Source organism: Chrysemys picta, chromosome 4 (assembly GCF_011386835.1).
Source record: "Chrysemys picta bellii isolate R12L10 chromosome 4, ASM1138683v2, whole genome shotgun sequence".
Taxonomy (NCBI): domain Eukaryota; kingdom Metazoa; phylum Chordata; order Testudines; family Emydidae; genus Chrysemys; species Chrysemys picta.
In genome coordinates, this window is record NC_088794.1 from 128,441,964 (window position 1) to 128,452,891 (window position 10,928).

A 10,928-nucleotide genomic window follows, 5' to 3' on the forward strand; every position below is an offset into this window, starting at 1 on the left:
TCCTCTCAAATTATATAACTGACAGGTGAAATACAGATTAAAATACCCACCACAGATTTTCAGAAACATGATAGGAAGCTGCTAGGCAGCTTGCCATAGTGATACATTGTAAAGGCTGACACCGTTAGGTTTTGGTTTGATACTCAGCATTTCAAACAGCAATCTGGGTTTGAGCTGTGTCGTTCTAAGATATAACCACCTGCTCCTCTGCTTAGAAAACGGAAGAATATGGGTGAAATCCTGACTCCAGTGAACTCAATGGCAAAACTACCATTAACTTTAATAGGTCAGGATTTCATTCTTTGACTTCAAAACAGAATTTAAAGTGGCAGTCAGGGGCGGCTCCAGGCACCAGTGCAGCAAGCGCGTGCCTGGGGCGGCAAGCCGCGGGGGGGCGGCCTGCCAGTCGCTGTGAGGGTGGCAGTCAGGCGGCCTTCGGCGGCATGCCTGCGGGAGGTCCTCCAGTCCCGCGGTTTCGGTGGCAATTCGGCAGTGGGTACTCCGAACCCACGGGACCAGCAGATCACCCACAGAAATGCCGCCAAATCCGCGTGATCGTGGACCGCCCGCAGGCGTGCCGCTGAAGGCCGCCTGACTGCCATGCTTGGGGTAGCAAAAAAACATAGAGCCGCCCCTGGTGGCAGTGTACAGCCCTTTTAAGTGAGGTTACAGTCAGAGTGACTATTGGCTTCAGCCAACACTTGTTGAAGTCGATGGGATTCTCTCCATTTACTTTCACAGACACTGGATCAGGCTCTGTGTAAAAATGCCCTCTCTTTGCTCAACAGATTTGCTTCCTGTGTACATTTCAAGTCCTGTCTGCTTACGTTTCTGACTAACATAATATTAGTGAGACAAGATGGGTGAGGTTAGATCTTTTATTGGTCCAGTTTCTGTTGGTGAGAGAGACGAGCTTTTGAGCTTTCACCAAGCTCTCCTTCAGGTCTGGAGAGATCTGCGCAAGCTCAAAAGCTTGTCTCACTCACCCACCTTGTCTCTCTGCTATCCTGGGACCAACATGACTACAACCGCACTGCAAACATATTTGACTCTTTTTACTTCTCTTAGAACTTGAGAGCCAATACAGTCCTGGGAGACTGAGCTGGATTCTGTTCCGACTCACAAATCATCATAGGACTTCTTATGCAGAATCTTTATTAGTGATGATAAATGAGCCAGAAAGAACCCAGCTTGACAGCCAGAACCTATTTTGAGATTGCAGGACTAGTACTTAAAAAAAAACCCTCTCTTTTACTTGTTAACTGAGGAAATTACATATGGAAATTTAGACACAGTAAAGATGGAAACCCATGATGATACTCTTTTCAGGGTATAACCACATTGTAGGAAATACTTCATGTTTTGGAAACCTTAATGCCGTCTTTTTTGTCCTTCACAGGTCAAATACACCCCTATATTTACTGTTGCAGAGTGTGGCAATGGTGGTGGGAGGGATCTATGTTATCCTATGACCCTAGCATACTGTGCAAGTGATATGGAGGATAGTAACTGTGCAAAGCCAGGTCCAGGGCTGAGTGATGGGCCTTATGTATGAGCTACTTACAATCTGATTACCTGCTATAATGCTGCTGTAGTCTGAAATGTAATGAGGACATGACCATATACTTACATGTAGTAACAGAAGAAAAAAGGAAAACCCAATGTCCATCAGTCCCCAGTTTCTGTCTTCCTCCTGCAATCACCAGAAATTGATCACAAGGGATATGTCATCATAGGCTCTGAAGGAAAGGAAACATTCCCAGCCTACTCTCCACAAATAGGCCTGGACCATACACCTGAGGAGGGGGATTTCTTTCAAACCTCAGGTCAGGTTCATAAGTTAGAGCTGACTAAGAAACTAACATTGAATTATGTGCCCTAGAAAGGAGTGTTTTAAGCTGGTAATTTTATCACAAAAATTACCAAGAATTTACAGTGTTGTGGTATCTGTGTTGGTCCCAGGCTAGTAGAGATACAAGGTGGGTGAGGTAATATATTTTATTGGACCAACTTCTGTTGGTGAGAGAGACAAGCTTTTGAACATACACAGAGCTCTTGCAAGCTTGTCTCTCTCACCAACAGAAGTGGGTGGCATGGATCAGCGTTCATGTCGCATTCCCAGTCAATACCCAGCCCAGGCTGGGGAAGCTAATGATCCAACCAACGGACCAAATTTGGTGATGAATCCTGGTCACATGCCACTCGAGGCATGTTGTGCATACGCTAAGAAGACGACCAACAGAAATTGGTCCAATAAAAGATATTACCTCACCGACCACGTCTCTTTAAAAAATTATAGTCTAGAGAAACAACAAATAGTCTGCCAAATCTAATCATTATTTCTTTTAATGCCAATTCAAGGATATTACTCCCTCTATTTTAGTCATATAGATTCTTGGCGTGGCTTAGGGGACACCATGATTAAAAAGTGCCCCAGCCACTAGGCTATTAGCTATTCTCGTGTGTCTCTCTGGTTTCATTAGAAATTCCATCCTGGACCAGAGAAACTTTCCCAGCAAAAGTGTCATCAAAATTTTGGTTTTAATGAATCACCATTTTCCAACAAGCAATTCTGTTGAAAAATTCCTGACCAGCTCGAAGAAACTGTCAATTTTTTCTAAAATCTTAGTTCAGTTCTACAAATATCTCCAATGGACACAGTTCATGAGAATTACAGCCATTGTTTACACCTTCAATCCCTTTGCAAAAAGACTGCTGAATGAAATGAAATGGAAATGAAAGGTTCTACACATGCTTCTGCATCTCAAAAGAATTGATGCTTCAGTAAGGACTCACAGGACACCATGCACTAAATTACAAAATCTAAATGGTTATATTTCATGGCATCAGAGGGTCACTACTCTAATGAGCTAGTGCACCATAGCAACAATTGTCAAGAATGGCTAGTTAGTTCAGGTGACTGAATTTTGGGTGCCCAACAAGAAATATCTTAGAAGGTCCTGAGTTCAGAGGACAGGTGCTGAGCACTTCCTGAAAATCAAGCCCTTTTGAGATGCCTCAGGTTGGGCACCCAAAATCACCAGTCACTTTTTTGAAAATCTTGGCCAAGGCTCTTTGAGGACTAGGTATAATTTTTTCCTATCGAGAACACACATGTTTTTGGATGTATTTTGAGTATGTCTTTCAGTAGGTTATCATCTCTTGTATTCATTCATCAATACAGGCTAGTATGGGGCCGGGGGGTGGGGGGGGGGGGAGGAATCAAAGCCTATTAATTTTGGCTACATGATACGTCTTCTCTTTGCCAGCAAATGATGAATGTGCACTAACTGGTTATTGGCTGGGAGAAGGTGGCAGAGTGAGTTGTGAACAACTCTCTAATTGACCATAAAGTAGCAGAGCTGTTGCTGGGGTGACAGGCAAAAGGGGAACAGTTTTCTTTTTTCTTGTGCATGGACTGCTCCCTGTCCCTTAAGAAGTTGCACATCAATATACAGGATACCAGGATTTTCTGACCACTTGTGCTCCCTCTTCAGCCAGAGTGAATACAATAGCAACGGAGTGGCAGCGAAGATAAGACAGAGAGTATGTCTGGTAAGCTCTCTAAAATGACAATCTCACATCCTCTTAGGGTTGAAGCTTCTGTTAAGCCTTGCAAAGTCAACTCAAAAGAAAGAAAAGTGCCCTTTTGTGAAGGGGAAAAGTAAGCAGACGCCTTTCCCTCTTTAGTAGAGATGGGAAGAGCATTAGCAGGGAGCAAAACTGTCTTTTCCTTCTTCTGAAGCCTGCAACTGGAAATGATGTGAAAGGTGCTCATTAAACCAGAAGCTCCTTTCCAGATTCTCTCCTGCCTTCTCTCTGTTCTCTGCTTTAATAAGAATTCTGGAGGATGTGTTGTGAAAATACATTCATTTGTACTCTTGCTTTTCAGGATTAATTACCTAATGTCAGAGAGGCTGGAGGGGAGAGAGTTCCCAAACAATCTCCTTTCTTCAGTTCATATTTTAGTTGCCACACATCCCCAGGGCTGACACTGCCACTCAGGCTGAAGAGGGGTGCTTAGGGACAGTATAATACTAGGGACAGCAAACAAAGTTTAATGCCTGTTCATTGGATGAGTGACTTTGGGTTCCAAGGAGGTAGACATGTTGCAGTTTGCTTAAAGTGGAACAAATTTTGTATATCCCCTCAGGAGGCCCTGCAGTCCTATAATTTCTCTTTGATTGCATTAAAGTGTTTTAATTAAAAAAGTGAATGAATTTGGCCATGCAAAACACTGTTAACTGAGAGGAAGAAAATTGGCTTCTTTGGTAAATGGAGGCCGTTTGATACTTTTTGGACTAAATAGTACTGATGTTTCTTGATGGTAAAAAACAGTGGGAAGTACTGATGTGACTTACCTGGTTCTTCAGGAAACCGAAGTATTTGTTGCATTTACATTTATGTTTCAGCTAGACTTTTTTTTTCTGTCCTGAAAGCTTGCTGGGGTGCATTCTGTCACAGAGCTCACTGGAAGGTGATACAGTACCACTGTGATGGCTGTGGTATAAAGACCTAGATTGATCCACAGGGCAGGATTTGAGCCACTTCAGGAAATGCTGGACAAATGGGAATGTTTCTTTTTAAAAAAAAATTACAAACACTTTCTATCCTTTTTAGTATTCACTAATGGAGCAGGATATCCTCTACCCTGTGACAGTGCAAGCAGAGGCAGTGCAAGATTTCCCCATGCTGCTCTTCCATTGTAGCTCATCCATGACTAGGAGGGATCACCTCTAGCACAGAGGATCTCGTGTTTTGACACCATATAATGATTTTTCTTTGTGTGCGTATGTCCTTTAGGCAGTAGCTCTGCACCCAAGAGATGATCCAATCAGAGATTCAGGAAGAGAGGACAAATCTTACTGTTGATAGGCACAACTTCTAAAAGGAACTGCCAGACAGCTCTTGCAGCACCGGTAACTGTTAACTCTGTTGATACATCAAATAAAAAGAACATATTGTATAAGACCGTCTGTAATAACACCATCTGATCACTTCTATAAGAACTTTATAGGGGTGAGGAGATGCTATAGTATTCATTCTTTATTTAGAACTTGGGCTCTCTACTGAGATTGCCAACTGGTGGTGAATTTTGTGACCTGAGGGCCTCTTCGGGGGGTGAGATGGATGGAGACCCTCAGACTCCTCTCACATAAAGAGGTGGCGCTCCAAATGTTGCCATTTATTTAAGATATATGTAGCCACCTACAATTATTTGAAGGTTGCAACCATCATTGAGACAGGAATAAAATGGTGTACACAGCAGAGGAATGGGATGAAACGGCGAAAAAGAAAACTTAGGTTCAATGTCAGGAAATAAGTCTGGAAATAAGGCATACATTTTTAACAGTGAGTAACTACTGGAACAATTTACCAAGGGTTGTGGTGGATTCTCCATCGAAAGCAATTTTTAAATCAAGATTACATGTCTTTCTAAAAGATCTGCTCTAGTACCAGCTCCATGACCCTTGTTTCCCCAACTTTAAAATGGGGATGATGATACTGACCTTCATAAAGCGTTCTGCGACTTACACATGGACAGTGCTACATAGGCGCTACAGTAACACAAATAATAATACACCTCTACCCCGATATAACGCAACCCGATATAACACAAATTCGGATATAACGCGGTAAAGCGGTGCTCTGGGGGGGGGGGGGGGAAGAGGGGTGGCTGTGCACTCCAGCGGTTCAAAGCAAGTTCGATATAACGTGGTTTCACCTATAATGCGATAAGATTTTTTGGCTCCCGAGGACAGCATTATATCGGGGTAGAGGTGTATATGGGCTATGAACTATTATTATTACGCTGGCAATTGGTTTAGAAGTAGTCAGTGGAATACAGCAGGGATGAATTTGGCCCTGTACGTGTTTTCCCATCTCTTTTTACTTTTGTATATATCATGTAATCTAAAGATAGAAGAAGCTGTTTCTTTGATGTAGCTATTTTGTCTTTCAGTGTTAGGAGAAAATGAAATCTCATTATTTTCCTTCTATTTGTATTTTTTTAATGTAGAAGCCTCAGACTCGCCCAATGTACACTCCTTTGAAGTTTCTATGTCACTTTTCTATCAACAGTATCCAATTATAGATCCCAGACAAGTTGCATATTAAGGTGACATTCTTTGCTTGCAGAATATCTTGCCATATCATGCTTCTATGATTTTAAAGTTTTTAATGGGCTTTTGCAAAACACAGTATAGCTTTGTGTCTAATTCTCTTCTCTTTTATTGTGATTCCCTCCTTTATAATATCCATTAGGTTTCTTTTAAGGATGGAAATTCTCTTCCAATAGAGCACTGACATATGAAAACATGCTGTTCATTGTATGGAAACAGGTCTGCATAAGTTTTGCTCATTGGTAAAGAAAATGGAAGGTTTGGTGATGAACAAATTCAGTTAGCGTCTGAACACCAAAGGCTAGATCATCTCCCATTTTGGAAAATTAACATGCAGGTAATAGGAAACTTGATGAGATTCCCTTTGACTTTCACTGGATAGCTCCCTTGGGGGAGAAAGGAAACAGGATTTACCCCCTATGGAATCACCATTGAGTTTGCTCCTGCCCACAACAAACCTTGTAAAGCTAAACAATTCCATTCCCCACTATTTTTATGTGAATGTGGGACTTAGCGGTTTGAGTCCAATACTAAACCAGAAATTCCTGTGTTCTAATCCTGCTGAGCGAGTTCTGATACAGACTTGTGATAAGGCCTTGGTAAGCTCCATAACCTCTGTTTCAATTTCCTTGGCTGTGAAAACTGGGCTAGTAACACTGACCTACCTTTAAGGACTGAATCGCTAATGTTGGTACAGTGGTTTAATGATATGAATCATTTTGTAAACCCTGAGGGGAATGAACTGTAAAGCACTCCAACATGTTGCATGCTCACTTCATGATCCGTGGAACTGGAGGCAGAGGGCTCATGTGTCCTGAAAGACTATTATTATGTGGATACCAGGGAATGGCAGGTAGTTAGGGACAGAGCAGTCTAAAGGGTGTAAAGTTGCATTTGTTCAACTTAACCTGCAAGCATCTCTCTTTGCAAATGAAATGATGTAGAGCCAGCTGGCATGCACTAAAAGTTGCCTAGGGCACATTAACGTAGTACTGTTAAAAAGTACTTTTGTTAACATGCACTAGGGAATGTTTCCTGTGCGCCAGCAGGGTCTGCATGGGCCAGTTAGTGCGCAACATGTTGGTGCACTTTAGAATTCACACCCCTCCAGTTCATGTTGCCACAGCACACAGACCAGCCCTAAATATTCCTTTAATATCCATGTAGGGTTATCTGACCAGACACACAGCCTTCTGTGCTCTCCTTCACTGTGTAATGTGGAAGAGAGGAAATAAAAAAGGAAAGGGACAGTATGCTCCCCTGCTCTTTGAGAGCACGTGGAAGCCCCCTAGAGCCTGCCTTGAGGTAGGCACTCACAGTTGTGAGGCACTCCAGACATAAGGTTGCCAGGTGTCCGGTTTTTCGACCGGAAAGCCCGGTCAAAAAGGGCCCCCTCTCGGCTCCGATCAGTGCTGCTGACTGGGCCATTAAAAGTCCAGTTGGCTGTCCGCAGCGGGACAGGCAGGGTGCCTGCTCAGTTCTGCGCGGCTCCCGGGAAGCTGCCGGCATCTCCCTCTGGCTCCTAGGTGTAGGGGCAGCCTTGGGAGCTCTGCACGCTGCCCCTGCCCTGAGTGCTGGCTCTGCAGCTCTCATTGTCCAGGAACCATGGCCAGTGGGAGCTGCAGGGCTGGCGCCTGCAGGCAGGGACAGCATGCGGAGCCACACCTCCACCTAGGAGCCAGAAGGAGATGTCACTGTTTCTGGGAGCCACCTTAGGTAAGCACCACCTGGAGCCCACATCCGAAACCCCCTCCCATGCCCCAACCCCATGTCCCAGCCTTGAGCCCCCTCCCACACCCGAACTCCCTCCCAGAGCCCACACCCCCTCGCACACCTCAACCACCTGCCCCAGCTGAGAGCCCTCTCCTGCACCCTGGACCCCTCATTTCTGGCCCCACTCTGGACCCTGCACCCCCAGCCCATAGCCCGTACCCCCTCCCACATCCCAACCCCCTGCACAGCCTGAAGTCCCCTCCCATACTCCGAACCCCTTGGTCCCAGCCCGGAGCCTCTTCCTGCATCCCAAACCCCTCATCTCCGGCCCCATGCCAGAGTCTGCACCCCCAGCCAGAGCTCTCACCCCCTCCCACAGCCCAACCCCCTGCCCCAGCCCGGTGAAAATGAGTGAGCGAGGATGGGGAGAGTGATTGACAGAGGGAAGGGGGATGCAGTGAATGGGGTGGTGGGGCCTTGGAGAAGGGACTGGGCAGGGGCAATGCCTGGGGATGGGGTGGGGCAGAGGCAGGGCAAGGGTGTTCGGTTTTCTGCAAATAGAAAGCTGGCAACCCTATCCAGACAGCCTGACACTGGTAACCCAAGGAAATATATGTGATATTTGTTTGGGTTTCGTGGGCATTATTGCTTGTAGTACTAAATTCTTAAGGATGCTCAACAGCCCTGCACTGTTAAGAATTCTCAGGCGGTCACTGCTGACATTTATGATATTATTGTTTTCAAGAGGGACTTGAATCCATCCCTCTTCTGAAAGGAATATTTTGCCAGCCCTGATTTGAAGATAGCCCCTAGTATTATAATTCTTAAATGAGTAACTGGCTGAACTTGTGGAAATGTAGGTGTCTTGTAAAATATTGCAAACTGTTTTTTTCCCCCAACTAGTTGCAATTAATTTATTTTACCAGCTAGTTATGTATGGATGAATGGCTGTGAGGGTACGTCTATACAGCAATTAAACACCCACAGGAGACCAAGGCCAGCTGGCTTGGGCTGTAAAATTGCTGTGTAGACGTATGGTCTTGGGCTGGAGGCTGAGCTCTGGTACCCCATGATGGGGGAAGGTCCCAGAGCCCAGGCTCCAGCCTGAGCCCGAATTTCTACACAGAATGTTTTAGCCCTGCAGCACAAGCCCCGCAAGGTCTGAGCCAGCTGACCATGGCCTGGCTGTGGTTGGCCTGGGTCTTTATTCCAGTGTAGATGTACCTTGATAGACTTGTGCCCATTAAGTATGCTTGATACTGTAAATTTGAAGCAAGTTATGGATGCTGATGAAACCTACATCAACTCAACGTGACACTCTGTTTCCCCTCTGTTGGTGATTAGGACACACAGAAGTTGACAAACCAGTTACAGTTTTGGTTAACAGAAAGTTTCTTTTAGTTCAGGCAATAGAGGCTCATGGTTTGGATTTTGAGGTAATGGGTTTGATCCTCACTGTTGACTCAGCCAGGAACATGGCCGTGTACTGATAACAAACCAAATAACAGTTGTGGTATGGAAGTTTTTAAAATTTCAAAATATAGGTTTATGTGGTGCCTTTTCAATGATTGGAATGTGAAAATTCAGGATGACATGAGAGCATACTGATTTATGCCACAAGCAAGTTTATTGATGTCAAGAAGGTATATGTTACTGCGAGGAAGCATGAGCCAAATTTTAATGAACTCCTTCATGAATATTGCTCGAGGTAGGGACAGTCCAACCAGATATATACAAGTATCTTTTATTTCCAGCTGGATATTTCGATGTTCACTTTATCTTAGTTGTTTTCTGTTAAGCTGAAATAGGCTAAAAGACTCATTCCCTAGAAGCTTTTGTAAAACACATATAGCTAAATGGAAGTGGTATGTTTGCAAGACATATTTTGAGATGGCAAAAAAACCAATAGTTCAGGACATCAATTGTAATGTATCGTAAGCAAGAGTAAAGGAAGTGACTCATACAAAAAAGCCTTACGTATATTGATATCCATCTATAAAAGCTCCAAAGAAGCAATAATGAATCCAACCTGATCCTGGGTTGTATTTACAAGGAAGATCAAGTTTTTATGCCGAGAAAAGAGAAAGAGGGGACCTGGGTTCTGTTCTAGCCACTGCCACACAGAGTTGGCATGTCACTGAGCAAGTCATAACTCTGTCCCCCTGTTTCCTGTAACATGGGTATAAAAAGTCTTATCTCGGTGTCATGAGGCTAAATTTCTTCATAGCATTCTAAAATCCTTGCTTTGCATTTCTGTAGCACTTCTGATGTATTAATTGGGGAATATAGTGCAAAATACTTACATTTTAAGCCAAAATCTTCAAATTTAGGCATTGAAGGGCTTGTCTCCAGGAACACTTAATTCATGGCAAGTTGGGGTGTAAATTTTCCCCCACACTAGCCTGCCGCACACTGATTTTCCATGAGGACTCTGCTGCCGTGCACTAAAAGTTCCCTAGTGCACTTAGATCTACTCTGCTTTGAAACAGGAGTAGATAAAAGTGCACTAGGGAATATTTAGTGAGTGGCCATAGGGTCCACATAGACACTTAGTGCATAGCAGGCCAGTGCAAAGTAGACTTACACCCCAACTTGTTACTAACAAAGTGTTCACACAGACAAGTCCCAAACTTCTGTTTTGAGCTATAGCATATCTTTTAGAAACGTTAAGACAAAGTAGTGTTTGTGGCCTACAAATACCTACATGAGGAAAAGATTTATGAGAAGAGAGAGTTCTTAGATCTTGCAGAAAAAGGCATGATGAGATCCTGTGGTTGGAAGCTGAAGCAAGACAAATTCCAACTAGAAATAGGGTGAGTTTCGTTGGATAACACTGAGTTTCTGTAACAAGAAAGGCGGTATTTTAAGGCTCCTGGATTTAACTAATACCAAAGGCCTGGACTCTGGAAAAATTAAAAAAATATGGGCTAGATCGTCAGTTAGTGTAAACTGGAATAACTCAGTTGACTTCCATTACTTCAGTGGAGCTCTGCTGACTTACACCAGCAGAGGATCTGGCCTTGTGTTTTCAAGATAATGCCAAGGAAGAGGATAATGCTTCTGGGTGGGTTGTGATGGCAAGATGGAGGAAGA